The following is a 17,803-nucleotide window of genomic DNA, read 5'->3' on the forward strand; positions in this document are numbered from 1 at the left end:
TGAGGGTCGTGGGGAGGCAAGGGAGCCGTGCGCAGGAGGCTGCAGGATGCCGTGACAAGGACCCAGATACTTATGGCCCCAGAGGTACTGGCCCTGCAGCACCTCCAGCTGCTCCTGCAGGGCTTCCAGGGTGAGCGCAGAGGGTAGCGCCCTCCCCGCGGGGCGGCAAAGTCGTGGGAGCCTGAGGCAGACGGTGGGGAGGCAAGGGCGGTGAAGGCGAAGGTGGCGTCCTGGCTGCGGGGTGGAGGGAAGGAGAACCGCGTCCGTGAGGGGGGGAAGGACCTATCCCAGCAACACATCCAGCTGTCGGGTGGGAGAACCTGCACGGTTTTTGTTTTTTGCCTTCGCAGTCGCGCAACCACACAGGCTAGAGTGAACAGTGGCTCGCATGCGGTGCACAGGCCATAGTTTGGGGACCGCTGGCCTAGCGTTTCATGTTTCTTGAGGTTACTGATATTGGTAGTAAGTCCTAAGTCATATTATACCATTTAAATAATGTGCAAATTGTATAGAGACATAATGCCTTCTATGCAAGTATAGTATCAGACAACTTATACACTGTAGAAAACATTCACCACCAGACAACAATCAACAGAAGATGCTTTTTACAACCCAAATCATCTTTTTCAGCTCTTTGGCTACTTAACAAAACAAAATGACAGAGAGGCTCAAATTCTTAACATCATGCAACATGCTTTCCATTCCAAATGTTTTGTGAAATTATGAGCTGGGTATGTAGAGTTCATGAAAGGGTCAGAACACTCAATTCTGCCAAAAGTCCTCACTGCAATCCAATTTACATTTGGGATTTCTTTTTATTTCCTTACGTCCTCTGAAGGTTAGTTTACTAAATCTCTATTAAACAGAATTGTGAAATTCAGTGAATTTGCAGCATGCTGAGAGTTGTGAGTGGTTCTTTTTAACCACATAAAAATACTGTGCTTCCATTCCTGTGGAATTATTCCAGCACCTCACAAGTTTTTTTAAAAAGTAAGTTTGTTTATATATGGTCCCTCCTTATGTAAACATTAGTTTAATGGCAGTTAATTTGAAACAATTGGAAGCTGAACCTTCTCTGCTTTATTTTGATGGGCCCTATCAAACCGCATTTTTTTCTTCGACTTTTTCATCTAATTTTTATTTCAAGAATCCCTAGAAATAAAAGACAAGGCCAAACTTTGGCTGGTGTGCAGGATAAATTTTGTAGCCTTAAATTCCATGGAAAAGTAGCACAGATAAATAGATTGTTCCACTTCTGAGACTTCCCCTGACTGAAGAAATGTATATTAGATGGCATCGGACCAGAATACCTTCGGAACCGCATTCTGCCGCACAAATCCCAGCGACCGATAAGGTCCCACAGAATTGGCCTTCTCCGGGTCCCATCGACTAAGCAATGTCATCTGGCGGGCCTCAGGGGAAGAGCCTTCTCTGTGGCGGCCCCGGCCCTCTGCAATCAACTCCCCCCAGAGATTAGAACGGCCTCCACCCTCCTTGTCTTTCACAAGTTACTTAAGACCCGACTTTGTCGCCAGGCATGGGGTAACTGAGATACCCTGAGCACCTATAGTTTTATGAATGGTATGATTGTATTGAATGGTTCTTAATGATGGGCCTTTTAAATGTTTTGTTTCTTTTAAAATATTGGACTTGTATATTGTTGTGATTATTGTGAGCCGCTCCGAGTCTCTGGAGAGGGGTGGCATACAAATCCAATAAATTATTATTAATTATATTGATGTACGGGGTTATATATCGTTGTGGTTGGCTCTGGCCCAGCTCCTGCCCCAGGGAATGTGGAGGTGGATGCAGGGGAAATGTCAACATGTCCTAGGCCTGTTTTGTTGCTGGCAGAGTCAGGGAATGCAGTTCCCTCAGACGAAGAAGAAGGTGGGGGTGACTTGGAAGAGGGGAGCTTGGCACACAGCCCCGAAAGCCAATCACCATTATCTTCAGTTGATTCGGATGACGCAGGCTCAGACTTATGCATTGAAGAGACCAATTGAGGAAATATTACAGGAGATAAGAGAGGCCACCTGTGTTTGGGTGGGCAGCGTGCTAGTTTGGCCGTTATGGAATATTATCTGATCGCAGTTCTTCAGGATCATGCCTTGCTGTTTCTGAATTTTGTTTGTGGATTTTTCACGCCTTTGACACCAAAGCAGAGCAAAGTGTGTGTGTGTTTCACTTTGGGGGAAGAAGAAGGGCTGTGACGTTTCTTCACAGCTACTAGCTAAGCACTTAAGGACTGATTAAGGGACTTGTACTGCCGACAAGGTTGTTTTGGAGAAGAGTGCTCTTTGCAATACAAAAAGGGTGCTTTGTTTCTTTTGAATTTTGTGATAAAGTGCATTGTTTTGAACTTTCAAACGTGTGTGTGTGTCTGAAGTTTGTACCCGTGAATTTTTGGGAGGCTTCTACCAGAGAGCCCGGCAGAACATATATTATGAAAATTAACAGATGTAAATATGCCCAAACATCTTACTTCTCTATTCTTAGATGTAAAATAAAGAATAACATAACTTTCAAAAATGTGATAAAATAGCTCTTGGCTTACATCAATATTGTATCCTGCAGCGAATACATTCACAAATATAAAGTAAAATGACATAATCATTTGATTAGACTATAGTCATGATGACAAATCTATGGCACATGTGCCACCAGAGGCATGCGGAGCCATATCGGTGGGCATGTGAGCTCAGATGTGGTGCAAGCTGGCCAGCTGATTTTTGGGCCTTCTGGGCCCACTGGGAGTCAGGAAACAGGCTGTCTCAAGGCTCTGGAGGGGGTGGGGAAGACCCGTTTTTGCTCTTCCCAAGCTCCAGAGCCTTTCTAGGAGCCTGGGCAGGGCGAAAATGGCCTTTCCCACCCCCACCCCTCAAGAGGTACTCCGAGGCCAGAATTGGAATATTTCCCAACTTGAAAATCTAGGGAGAGTGAAAAACTGTTGTGACTTTGTGTGCCTGGAGTGTGATGGTGGTGTCACACATGCATGTGCAGGGTGCATGGAATTTACATGTGGACACGCATGTACGTGACCGCTTCCGCGCTCCCCCTCTTTTGACACACGAACCAAAAAGGGTTCACCATCACTGGACCATATGTTTGCTTTCACCCAGAGAGTGACTTGCAGGTTATCAGAGTAAATTATAAGGTTTTTATATACAGTGGTACCTCTACTTACTAACTTAATTTGTTCCATGACAAAGTAGAAAAGTTTGTAAGAAGAAGCAATTTTTTCCATAGGAATCAATGTAAAAGCAATTAATGTGTGCGATTGGAGAAACCACAGGGAGGGTGGAGGTCCTGTTTCCGCCCAGGAGATTCCTAGAGAGGCCCCACAGAGGCTTCTCCTTGCCTTTTCCAGCCCTGTTTCCTCCCAGGAGATTCCTTGAGAGGCCCCATGGAGGCTTCTCACTGCCTTTTCTGGTTACAGTTTCAGAGGCTTGGGTTTGTAGTGGAAAATGGTTCTTGAGAAGAAGCAAAAATATCTTGAACACCTGGTTCTTATCTAGAAAAGTTCTTAAGTAGAGGCGTTCTTAGGTAGAGGTACCACTGTATATCCTAGGACAGCGATGTCAAATCTTTTTTTGCTCTGGTGCCAAATAGCACACATGCACGTGCCCAGACCCATAATGCAATACCCTCCCCCCTTGCATGCATGCACAGCCTCCTCACCCACATATGCACAGGGCTTACTGAAGTCTCCGGAGCCTCTGGATGGTGAAAAACAGATTCCAGCTGATTTTTGTCTTTCTGGAAGGTGGGGGGAGGGAAGGCTTTTTGGAAGATGGGGGGAGGTCATTTTTTATTCCCCCAGGCTTCAGAAAGCCTCTGGGATAGATTAGATTAGATTTATTGGATTTATATGCCGCCCCTCTCCGAAAACTCGGGGCGGCTCTGGAGCTCATGGATGGGAAAAAACAGACCCAATGGCCTAACAGGAACTTCGGAAACAATTTCAAGTTGGGCCGTTGGGTCCCTTTTTCACCTACCCAGAATGCGGAGGCTTTCCTGAAACCTAGGGGAGGCAAAAATGACCTCTCCCCTCTACTCCGGAATGCCAAAAATGAATTGGACAAGCACGCACATGCGCGCTGGAGCTGACATAGGGCACCTCACGTGCCCTCAGATATGACTCCACGTTCGACCTGTGGTACATTTGCCATAGGTGCACCATCACGGTCCTAGGATAATATTGTAAGATCGAATCTGGGTTGGTCACTGGAATCAGAGCTTTGGTTTTCTGAGCTTTCAGATTTGTACTGATTTGTACTGGAGCTCATCTTCAGGAGACCTCTCTCTAGCAGAGTATGATAAAGAAGATGGGCTCCAGTGTGAGTCCGAAAGCTTAGGCCGAATAATATAAGTTTCTCATGGTCAGTTAAAACTCTGGATGGAACTAATTTGATATGAATGGGTCCCACGAGACATCCAAATATTTTGGTGGGTTTTGCTTTTTTTGTTTTGCTTGATTTGCGGTTTTTCCTTTTCTTTTTATGGAAAGGGGAAGAACAGACCAGAAACGCATGTACTTTGTATTTTTTTCCCTTTAATGTACCTATTTGTACAGAAAAACTTTATTGAACAGAGAACAGGGGGGGAGGAGAGAGAGAGAGAGAGGCAAACACACCTCTTATCTCTTAACATAGCTCCTCTGTTTTGCTCTAATACATTGTCTTTGGTAGTTACTAATTAAAAATGTAGAGCCCCATTCACAGAATATCCTTCCCAAAGCAATGATGTAGTAAAGTTTTACTGAAAATGCCAGAATTAGGGTAGTTTCTTATTCATTGCTTAAAAACGTTGCCTACACAAGTGCCATACAGCAATATATCGATTTATCCTTTTAAAAGTTCCTGTCATCAAGAAATCTTTTAGCTAGTCTGAATTGTTTGGGAACGGCTGCCCAGGTTTAAGAGAAGGGAAATAATGAATTGTTCTGTTTATTAAGGTTCAGGAATGCTTTTCTTCAGTAGGCAAACAGACTCAATAGCTGCTTGGAAGAGCTTGCCAATGCTGCCAATGTTTTTCTAGACATAAAGGACTGTGGTTGCTGATTAATCTAACAATGTGTTTACTGCACCATGGTATGGATAGTGAATGAAAAGAAGGTAACCCAAGAAATGGAAAAAGCAAAGAAGAGAGCTACATCCAACAAATACAGTGATACCTCGTAAGCATCGCAAAAACACGGAAGCCTGGAGGTGGGGTTTCGAGGACTTCCGTGAGGGGAGCCTCAGGGGAATCCCAGCAGCACAAAAACAGGCACTTCGGCTGGCAAAAGGGGTGAGTTTTGGGCTTGCACGCATTAATCGCTTTTCCATTGATTCCTATGGGAAACACTGTTTCATCTTACAAACTTTTCATCTTACAAACCTCGTCCCGGATTCAATTCGGTTCGTAAGATGAGGTATCACTGTACTTATTTTATACTTCTTTAAAAGTTCCCATGATTTAGCAAGCCATTAATTTTCTACCTACCTATTATTTTGAGTTGTACATCTCTAATGTTTTGTTGCCCAATTAATAGGGGGAAATTATTTTCTTAACATAGAAACATAGAAGACTGACGGCAGAAAAAGACCTCATGATCCATCTAGTCTGCCCTTATACTATTTCCAGTGTTTTATCTTAGGATGGATATATGTCTATCCCAGGCATGTTTAAATTCAGTTACTGTGGAGTTACCAACCACATCTGCTGAAAGTTTGTTCCAAGCATCTACTACTCTTTCAGTGAAATAATATTTCCTCATGTTGCTTTTGATCTTTCCCCCAACTAACTTCAGATTGTGTTCCCTTGTTCTTGTGTTCACTTTCCTATTAAAAACACTTCCCTCCTGAACCTTATTTAACCCTTTAACATATTTAAATGTTTCGATCATGTCCCCCCTTTTCCTTCTGTCCTCCAGACTATATAGATTGAGTTCATTAAGTCTTTCCTGATACGTTTTATGCTTAAGACATTCCACCATTCTTGTAGCCCGTCTTTGGACCCGTTCAATTTTGTCAATATCTTTTTGTAAGTGAGGTCTCCACAACTGAACACAGTATTCCAAATGTGGTCTCACCAGCGCTCTATATAAGGGGATCACAATCTCCCTCTTCCTGCTTGTTATACCTCTAGCTATGCAGCCAAGCATCCTACTTGCTTTCCCTACTGCCCGACCATACTGCTCATCCATTTTGAGACTGTCAGAAATCACTACCCCTAAATCCTTCTCTTCTGAAGTTTTTGCTAACACAGAACTGCCAATGCAATACTCAGATTGAGGATTCCTTTTCCCCAAGTGCATTATTTTACATTTGGAAACATTAAACTGCAGTTTCCATTGCTTTGACCATTTATCTAGTAAAACTAAATCATTTACCATATTACAGACCCCTCCAGGAATATCAACCCTATTGCACACTTTAGAGTCATCGGCAAATAGGCAAACCTTCCCTACCAAATCTTCCCCTATGTCACTCACAAACATATTAAAAAGAATAGGACCCAGAACAGACCCTTATGGCACACCGCTTGTAACCTGTCTCTTCTTCATTTTATTTCATGTTATGTGAGTTTGCAGATTATTAATAGTAAATGAGCTTACTCTATTTAAAAATGCTTGGTTTGATTCATATGGAACCCAACTTTTATATGCAGCAGAAATAGCCATTACTCCAGAAGGTAGTCTCAACAAAAGAATATTGATAGATTTGAAAAATGTGCCCTATCTAACAATATATCTGAGAGGCTGCCACAAATAAGAGGGAGTCGAGCTATTCTCCAAAGCACCTGAAGGCATTGCAAGAAGCAATGGATATAAATTACCTCCGGAACCGCCTTCTACCGCACGAATCCCAGCGGCCGATAAGGTCCCACAGAGTTGGCCTTCTCCGGGTCCCGTCGACCAAACAATGTTGTTTGGCGGGCCCCAGGGGAAGAGCCTTCTCTGTGGCGGCCCCGGCCTTCTGGAAAGAACTTCCCCCCAGAGATTAGAACAGCCCCCACCCTCCTTGTCTTTCGCAAGTTACTCAAGACCCACCTATATCGCCAGGCATGGGGGAAACTAAGACATCTCCCCCAGGCTTTCTTATATTTTATGTTTGGTATGTATGTGTTGTATGGTTTTTTAACAGTTGGGGTTTTTTATATAATTCTTATTATTAGATTTGTTCCATTGTTTATACTGTTTTTTATTGTCCAAGTCTTTGGAGAGGGGCAGCATACAAATCTAATAAAATAAATAAATAAATAAATTAGCCAACAAGAGAACGAACATAAAACTAAGGAAAAATTTCCTGATAGTTAGAACAATTAATTGGTAGAACAACTGCCTGCAGAAGTTGTGGGTGCTCCAACATTGCAGGTCTTAAAGAAGAGATTGGACAACCATTTGTCAGAAATGGTATAGGGTTTCTTGCTTGAGTAAGGGTTTGAACAAGAAGACCTCCAAACAAATAACTCTGTTATTTTGTTATTATTTATTAGATTTGTGTGCCGCCCCTCTCCAGGGACTCGGAGCGGCTATGGTTGTTGTTCTTCAACTTAACAACCATTCATTTATCAACTGTTCAATGCCAGTGAAGAAAGTGACTGATGAATAATCTTCAAAGTTATGGTTGTTGCAGCATCCCCAGTCACATGGTCAATATTTGGGTGCTTGGCATGTATTTATAACAGTTGCATTGTCTCAGAGTGGTGATTATCATTCCTAACCTCCCAGCCAGTATCTGACAATCAAAGTCAATGGGGGAAGCTGGATTTGCTTACAGCTGCTTCATTCACCTAACTCCTGTTACAATTTGCTTCAGAACCATGGCATAAAATCATAAAAACAATCATCTTGCTTTGCAACAGAAATTATCATCCCAATTGTAGCCATAAGTTGAGGATTGCCTGTGTTCATTTCTTAGTGCTTGAGCTTCATAAAACAACTGAGAATATAGCTAAATTGGTGTGAAAAGCAATTTAGGCGTAATAATATTCAAAGGGGAGGAAAGCAGTTTCTTGAATCTCTCGAGGTTCTAAGCAAATAGATCAGTATATGAATTGGTATTAGAAAAGCTTAGGAAATAAATAATATTGATTCAAAACAAAACTTTTGAACTCTCTCAGAATTGACTTCCCCTGAAGAAAGTAGTTGTGATGTGCTTCAGTCATATCATGACTGGGAATGTGGTATAAAAAACTGATGTATAGTTATTCATAGACACTAAGATGTAAATTAGCATTACTCAATATATGAATTAAAGTGCTTGTCAAGACAGTAAAATATACCTTAGAGAACACTATTATCTACATCTAGGAGTGCATGATTTAGTTTGTTTCTGCTGTCACAGTCAGAGATAATGATGGTGTCACTATCAAGCACCTTTTGGTGCTTGATAATCTCTAGAGTAGTAATGGGCCACATACGACCCTGGACAGCTACTGTGTTTCCTCCAAAATAAGACCCCGTCTTACATTTTTTGAACCCTGAAATAAGCACTTGGCTTTATTGCCATATACTCAAAAACCTGATTGGGCGTATTATCAGGGGATGTCTTAATTTGGGGGAAAACAGGGTAGTAATGCAACCCCCCAAGATAATAAATATGTATATAAAGTAAGTTATTTATATACATTGAATATTATGTATTTTATATGTGACTCAAGATAATTCCTTTTCAGTCAATGTGGCTCTTGCAAATCAAAAGACTGTACAACCATGTTTTAGAGCAGGGGTGTCAAACTTGCAACATCACATTGTCAGTTAACATATCATGATTCCCCCCTTTTGCTAAAATGGGGCTGGGCATGGCCAGTGCCTGACGCATGCATTTCACAGCCCATTCCTTAGTGAGTTTGACACCCCTGTCTTAGAAAAAAGTATACCCCAAATGATTTAGTCCACCATAAAGCAGGCAATTCTAACTGTTCAGCAGGTTGAGACATATTTATCAATGTCTTGAGGAAGATAGTTCTTCCTTGGGGGATATATGTTCTCCTGAATTCTCCTATTCTGAGCCATTTCCAAATTTAAAGTTCAAAGCAACTTGAAATCGATGTTATATTTATTTTCAATCAAAATATTTCTGAGTTAAATTTCTTGTCAGTGAACTATCAAAGATATAAAATAATCAAGATTTAAAAGGCACTATACAATGAACATTATATTCAACATTAAGTTGATCCATTCCTTAGAGAGGACAACTAATATGTTGTACTGATAGGCCAAAATATATTCACTATTGGCCTCTCTAATTCAATTTCTATATTGATAGAATACACCTGTTTTGGTTCTTAAGGACATCTACCATTTAGTTAGACATAATTAAGTGATCTGTACCTTTCCTTCTGTAAAACTATGTTCAAGTAGATAATGCTATATGTAGCAGGTAAATATATATTATATTTATTTGATTTATTTGATTTATTTATTTAATTGGACTTATATGCCACCCCTCTCCGAAGGCTCGGGGTGGCTTGCATCATATAAAAAGAAGAACAATACAATATCTAAATCCAATTCATTTAAAACTAAATGTACTAATCTATAAAACCCAGTATTATGAAAAAACCAATCATACCCACTCAATAATAATAACAGTAATAATAATAATAACAACAACAACAACAACAATAATTTATTAGATTTGTATGCCGCCCCTCTCCGAGGACTCAAACAACAATCATACATAACATTCATCAGCCAGGAAGCTAGGATCTAATTGCTCCAAGCCTGGCGGCATAGATGAGTCTTAAGACTCCTGTGGAAGGCAAGGAGGATGGGGGCAGTACAAATCTCCGAGGGAGCTGATTCCAGAGGGCTGGAACCCCCACAGAAAAGGCTCTTCCCCTAGGCCCCGCCAAGCAACATTGTCTAGTTGACCTGACCTGGAAAAGGCCCACTCTGTGGGATCTCACTGGTTACTGGGATTCATGCGGCAGAAGGCGGTCCCATAGGTAATCTGGCCCGATGCCATGTAGGGCTTTATAGGTCATTACCAACACTTTGAATTGCGTCCAGAAACCAATCGGCAAACAATGCAATCTGCAGAGTGTTGGAGAAATATGGGCATATCTAGGAAGGCCTATGACTACTTGCATGGCTGCATTTTGCATGATTTGTAGTTTCTGAACGCTCTTCAAAGGTAGCCCCATGTAGAGAGCATTGCAGTAGTCAAATATTGAGATGATAAGGGCATGAGTGACTGTGAGTAGAGACTTCCTGTCCAAATAGGGCCATAACTGGTGCACCACGTGAACCTGGGCAAATGCCCCCCTCGCCACAGCCAAAAGATGATGTTCTAAAGATAGCTGTGGATCGAGGAGGACTCCTAAATTGTGCACCCTCTCTGAGGGGGGTCAGAAGTCCCCCCCCCCAGAGTGATGGATGGACAGATGGAAGTGTCTTTGGGAGACAGAACCCACAGCCACTCCATCTTGTCGGAGTTGAGCCTGAACCTGTTAACACCCATCCAAACCCTAATAGCCTCCAGACACCGGCATATTACTTCTACTGCTTCACTGAGTGGACACGGGTTGGAAATGTATAGCTGAGTATCATCAGCATACTGATGGTAACTCACCCTGTGCCCTCGGATGATCTCACCCAATATATTTGATTATATTCAAATATGTACTGTTGTTTCATTCTGCTTTACCGGTATATCATATTTTATTTTTAAAAATATCTTCATTCAAAAATCCAAGCAAGCTTACATAAAATCAATAGTAAACATCATATTTTTTTAAAAAACACATTTTGCCAATACATCTAAGTAACGTAAAGATAATTCTTAGGTATTAAAATGTTCTCTAGGTGTAGATCTGTAATAACATTTTAACTAATAATGTAAAATAATTCAGCATCGTCTCCTTTAGTAACTATATTTCGACTGAATTGGAGAGGATCAGAATAAAAAAGACCTTCATTAGTAAACAAATACAATATATCATTCCTTTTTTTCACAGTTGGTGCATTCTAGTTCTATGTAAATTAGTTTCTTGTGTTAGAAATTTCATTTAACAGTGGACAAATAGAGTAGGGCTGGATTAGATCAAAGGTGATTCCAGCATTTAACTCCCATGGTGGCTGATCATTTCCAAGTGGTGGACCCACAAACAAGATAATATATTTCCGTGCTCTTGCTCTCTTGTTTCTTAGCAACTGATACAGTTATGTGAACTCTGATACAAACTAGAAGTTTTTGTTGAAAATTCCACTGTTTACAGAGATTCCTTGTATCGTTATTATTTTCGAAATCTCCCATCATTCAGCTTGGAATTATGCCCGGAAAATTCCCTGTCCTAACTTTTTAGGATGGGGGAGCTTTCTTTAATACTTATATAATTTTATACACCTCTATACATGAAAGAATAAAATATTATTATTACTATTACATTTTAAAAACATCTCAGATGCTGTACCGCAATGATGGTGAAGCTTTTTTCACTCAGGCGCCGAAAGTGTGGGTGTGTGCGCACTGCACATGGATGCATGACCCAAAACAGTGGTGATAGAAGGGAAAAACCTTTTTTCCCAAATGGAGCTGGGAGGCGGGCAAAGCCAAAGTCCAAACAGCACTGAAGCAAAATCTCCAGAGATCTGGGAAGGCACGGGCCGCAGAAAGTGAGGAGAAAGCATGAGCTTGTCTGAACCCAAAAATCAGCTGGCCCTTAGGAGGCATTCACACATGTGCAGTGGAGTGTGCAGTGGAGCTGAGCTCAGTGTGCCACTTGTGGCACGCGTGCCATAAGTTCACTATCATGGGCGTACTGTATCCTATGAAGACTCTTGTTCCAGATCACTTTGGTTACCTTTATTCTCCATCGTGGGTGGAGCCAGCATTCAGGATGGGTTGTCCTCATCCACTCAGAATGAGGACTGAATCTGTTACTTTTTGCTGCATCCGCCCTCCTAGGACCCAGCTTTGACTCTGTCTTCAGACCAGACAGACATGGCTACCTTTTCTCTCATTGACTGCTTGAAATTTGGACTTTGTGATTACTTTCCATCATGAGTTTTTCCTCAAATTTGATAGATTAATTGAATAAAGCCCTCTTCCATCTGGGTGCTTGGCTTTCAAAGTCGATGTGTGTCCATGCTCCTGAATCAGCATTGACCATCAAGAGCTTGCCTTGGTCTACCTTTGGAGCTGTGAGCTCCTGGAGCTACAGGAAATGGCTGTATGGACATTTGGAGGATTTTGCAATATCATTCCCCCCAGTGAAAAGCTACCAAAATTTTTACTACCACACTGTGGGCGTGGCTTATGCATTTTCTTTCAACATATTTCAGTGCAAATTGGGTGCTTTAGGGTGGAGCTCCATTTTTGCTACCCCACTGCGGCCATCCCCCCCCACCGTCCAGGCAGTAGCCCACCCCTACTTTCCCCAGGAGTGGGGAGGGAGTGGATATTTTGCAAGTACAGTGATACCTTGTCTTACGAACTTAATTGGTTCCGGGAGGAGGTTCGTAAGGTGAAAGGTTCGTAAGACGATACAATGTTTCCCATAGGAAACAATGGAAAACTGATTAATGCGTGCAAGCGCCCCCCCCCCCCAAAATCGCAAAAACGGCATTCCGCTGGGTGCCGTCACCCGGCTGTCACCTTCTGAAACAGCCGGGCGCTTCTTGGCGTTCTCCCAAACTCCAAACCTGAAAGGTTCGGCAAAAGTTCGGGTTCGGGAGAATGCCCAGAAGCGCCGCAGCCCGGCTGTCACCTTCACAGAAAAGCTGTGGTGCTGTCGGCCGGTCAGGAGGCTCAAACGGATGTGGGGAATCCCAATAGGGAATTTCAGGAGCGGAGCTTTGATGTCATCAAGACATCCTTCCTGGAGTCCACGTTTCAGCTGGCCAGGAAGGACGTCTCCATGATGTCAAAGCTCCACCCTGGAATTCCCTATTGGGATTCCCCACCTCCGTTTGAGCCTCCCGACCGGCCGACAGCTCTACGGCTCTTCTGTGAAGGTGACAGCTGGGCGGCGGCACTTCTTGGCGTTCTCCCAAACCCGAACTTTTGCCGAAGTTCTGGATTCTGCGCTCCCAGTGGCGGATCCGTAAGGCAAAAACTGTTCGTAAGAAGAGGCAAAAATATTCCGAACCCCGGGTTTGTATCTTGAAAAGTTCATATGATGAGGGGTTCGTATCACAAGGTATTACTGTATTCTTCTCCTTCCACATTCACAGAACCGGCAGAGAATTTTTTTGAATTTCACCCCGATTTAAGCCAAAGGCTTAATAAACTTCCTGCCAATAGCGGCCTTACAAATCACTTTTTCTTCACAAGATCTAATAGGAACTAAGAATGGTTGGAGTTGTGTTCTTATAACTTGGCACCCTCCTGAAATGATGTGCTGGGATCCATTTTTATTAATAAAAATAACTTTTGTACATTGTACAAATGTGGCAAGACTAGCAGGGGATATTAAAATTTTAAGTCCAGCATATTTGGAGTGTACTGATTTAAGGAATGCTAAATTATAATGTACTTTAACCTTGTAACTCCAAAAGTATTGTCTTTTTTTTTTTGGTATAAAATGGTTAGTTGTTGGTTTTTAATAAAGTAGACACTTTCAGAAGAAATTCAGGACGAGACAAAAAAATCTTCTCTGTCCTTTATGGCAGAAGCCACAATAATGAAACAAAAAGAAAAGTAATAAGAAACTCATCCCACAACAAACATTTCTACATTTTTTTTTGTTTTGATGTTTTTTACTAGTTGGAGAAAGCAGAGTGGTGCTTAAAAGTTTGTGAACCTTTTTGAATTTTCAATATTTCTGCATAAACATGATCTAAAAACATGATTTGCATGGAATACAAACTTGCAAGATACAAATTTAATGTAAACCACTCTAAACTCGACTGCAGGAAATACGACTTTAGTAACCGAATAGTTGATGCATGGAACTCAGTACCTCACTCTGTAGTATCATCATCAAACCCCCAAAACTTTACCCTTAGACTATCCACTGTTGACCTCTCCCAATTCCTAAGAGGGCATGCATAAGTGCCTTCTGTCCTCTGTGCTAATGTTTCTCTTTTACTAGTATCATGTATATGAATATTATTATATCTTTGTATACCACCAATATGTACTTGACAAAACAAACAAATAAAATAAAAAATAAATAAAGTTCCTCCAGGAGTTCTTTGAGACCTCCCAGAGAACTACATGTTTTGTTCTTGGCATGATCTTGGTTGATTGATGACTCCTGGGGAGGAGAACAATTGTGTTGAATTGACTCCATTTGTACACAAACTGCTTAATAGTGCACTTCCTGGAAATAGTTTGATGGCCTTTTCCATCCTGGTGAGCATCAACAATTGTTTTTGAGAGGTCCTCAGAAATCTACTAGATGTTTCCAGACTCATCACCAATATGCTGGAAATGCTACGAGGATAGTGGAACTTATAGCCATCTATGGGGTAGATTTGTTTAAAGGCAAAGAAGTACTGGAATAAAATTATATCACGATTTAAAGAGATAATAAAAGAATATATAGATAGGAAACCCCGTGTTATTTATATTGGACATAATTGATAAAAAATAAAAAAGGAATTACAGTATCTGATTATCCACATTATTATGGCAGCAAAAATAACATATGCGCAATTCTGACAAAATTGAGGAAATACCAAAAGATGAGGACATAATTAGAAAAATATTGGTTTGTGCTGAATTGGGCAAATTAATTAACGAAGAAAATAAAAGAAAAAGAAACCGATTATTACTTAGTATGGAATGGCTGGAAGAGAGAAAAAATAGGTAAAAGAGGGATTTGAACTGTCCATTTGGAATGACCAATATGAAATTTATAAAAATAATTTATAATTTATAAAACGTAAATATATATAGGGATGTTATAATTGTCAATATTAACCTATGTAAGCTTATAGTACAGATGGTGAAATTGTAGGTTTGTTTTGTATGTGTGTGTTTTATGTATGTGTGTGTTTAATAAGAATATATAATAATAATAATATATAATATAATAAAAATATATTTTAAAAAGAAAAAAGAAATCTCCTTTGTTTTGTGCCATGCAAAAATCAGACTTTGATAGAATTATGTTCTTTAAAAGAGACAAGATGTTCTACATTCATGCCTGATTATCATGCCATTGATTGAAACACCTGACACTAATTTCTCCTTCCAATAAACTGACAGATTTTAGAGGTTTGCATATTTTTGGGTCACATAAAGAACATAGCTTTGGATGCTTTTCCGCAATAATAAATGAACTAGCAAAACCTCTGTGACTCACTTATTTAATTGGATTATTTCTATCTAGTTTTAAGATTTGTAGGGAGAAAAAAACATTTTAAATAATATTTATGCAGAAATATTAAAAATCCAAGAGTTCACAAATCACTGTATATGTAGATGGGATTGATTGCTTATGTATTGAGAAATATGTATTTCTCAATGAAGTTTCTATACATGCTTTAAACAGTTATTTGTGTGGGAAGTGGAAACAGTCATAATATAGTTAAGCATAACATTCTATAGGCTGTGAAATAACAAATTGCTGCAGATATCTGGATTCTGTAGGCATAATGGAGACTGTTTAATTCAGATTTTTCAGATAGGTAGGATAAATTAGTCTTTCTTAGGAATACTGTCATAGATATTGCTCACGTTTGACCATGAGAACATAATAGAAAAAGAATTAGAAACATTTAATACATTTTACAATCTCTGAATTGTGTAAATCACTGTGGCATTAGGCTGTAAGTTTTACATCTTGGTACCCACGGCACAAATCTGCTGTTTTTTAAATATATAGAAATATTTTTGCCTATAATTTTTCAAAAAAAGAGAGAATTTTAGAGGCAGCTTGGTTTAGTAGTTAAGACACGAGTTCTAGTCCTGACTTGGTCATGAAAGCCAGCTGAATGATTTGGATCAGTCATTCTCTCTCAGCCCAACTAGCTTTCTACTTTTGGGAAGAAAGTGAGAAGGACGAAGAAGCATAAGGTATGTTCAAATAATAAAGGCAGGAAATAAATAAATCAATAAAATTTTACCTCTCCAAATGAACATAACCACTGAATCAAATTTACCTGCCTGCGCCTGGTTTTACCTCCATAATCAGAAAGTTCTTTTTTCCATATTTCATTCCAAGATACCTTTGCAAAACGCTTCCTTTATCTTAGGTTTTGCATATTTTCAGTAAGAGAAACTGGTCTTTCATGCCCAGGCAGTATCATCTGCATTTGATATCAGGTTTTTGTAAATTAAAACAACCTAAGGTGCAGGGGTCCCCCAAACTTGGCAACTTTAAGACTTGTGGACTTCAACTCCCAGAATTCTCCAGCCAGCATAGAGTTGAAGTCCACAAGTTGCCAAGTTTGAAGACCACTGGGTTAGAGGGATAGCTATTAGAGGCAGTCCTTGATTTACAACCAACGGAGCCCAAAATTTCTGTTGCTAAGCAAGACAGTTGCTAAGTGAGTTTTGCCTCATTTTGCAACCTCTTTTGCTGCAGTTAGGTTAATCACAGCAGTTGTTAAATTAGTCAGAAAAGGTGATCACATGAACCCGGGATAGTGCAACAGTCATAAATTCATGCCAATTGCCAAATGTCTTGAAGTTTTATCATGGCTTTGTGCAATAGTTGTAAATGTGAAAAATGTGTCATCAGTTATTTTTTTCTAAATGCTGTTGTAACTTTCAATAGTCACTAAATAGTAAGTAAGTCGAGAGCTACCTGTACTCTGCATTGCTTTAAAGACTACATTGCTTCAATAAAAGCCTTGATATGTCTTATGTTGACAGGTATATGTATATATTTGTTATGGAGAGAAGAAAAAGCAGAGTAAGAATCAAGGGGAATGACTTAGAAGAAATGTAGTTGGCAATTGCTTGGGTTGAAGCTTAGATACACACAAATTATCATGTTCTTTCAAAAAGAAGCATTAAAGTTTCCTTGTATAAGTTAATAACTTACTAAATTTAGAAAAGATACCATTAATGAAGTAAGTTAATACATATGTAAATTATATGTTATGCAATGAAAAGAATTATCACATAAAAGAGCTTTCTGGACAAAATGTTCTTCCGTTATAGTTTGGGAAGATAACATATAGCCTATGACAGCAGATAACTTTTAAAATCAACTTTAAATGCTAGATGCTTCAAACAGCAATAAAAAACACTGTCTTGCAACACTCTTTTTAACTATTATGACGTTATGGAAAGCTACTGTGAGAAGGAAGATGTTGGGGACAAGGGAGTTGTCCAGTGGAAATGTCCAGTGAAAGTACAAAGCAGGACAAAGGGCATGCATAAGCGCACCAACGTGCCTATCATCCCTGTCCTAATGGTCCCTCTTATCAATACCCATCTTACTGTCTGTAAACTGTGTTATACCTGGGTATATTACCAATAAGTACTTGACAAATAAAATGAATAAATAAAATATCAGGCAATATTTTTGACTACTATACAGTATACTATACTATACGATATGATACAGTTCTACAGAGGAACTGTATCTGCACCTCTATAACTTGAATCTGTCATCTGCACCTCTGTAACTGGTTTGGTTCTGCAAACCAACAGGACCAACACAGACTTCAGAGGATAATCAGAACTGCAGAAAAAACAGTTGCTGCCAACCTGCCTTCCATTGAGGACCTGTATACTGCACGAGTCAAAAAGAGGACGGGGAAAATATTTATGGACCCCTCGCATCCTGGACACAAGCTGTTTTAACTCCTACCCTCAAAATGTCACTACAGAGCGCTGTACACCAAGACAAATGCCATCACTCTATTAAACAAATAATTCCCTCAACACTATCAAACATTTTACTAAGT

The 17,803-nt window shown here is 40.1% G+C and overlaps 1 protein-coding gene across 1 annotated transcript in view; it reads left to right on the plus strand.

Annotated features, from left to right (window-relative positions):
• The window catches only part of PTPRJ (protein tyrosine phosphatase receptor type J), a 131,159-nt gene that overhangs the window by 58,951 nt on the left and 54,405 nt on the right, over nucleotides 1-17,803 (plus strand). The window lies entirely within an intron of this gene.

This window comes from Erythrolamprus reginae, chromosome 1 (assembly GCF_031021105.1).
Source record: "Erythrolamprus reginae isolate rEryReg1 chromosome 1, rEryReg1.hap1, whole genome shotgun sequence".
Taxonomy (NCBI): Eukaryota; Metazoa; Chordata; class Lepidosauria; order Squamata; family Dipsadidae; genus Erythrolamprus; species Erythrolamprus reginae.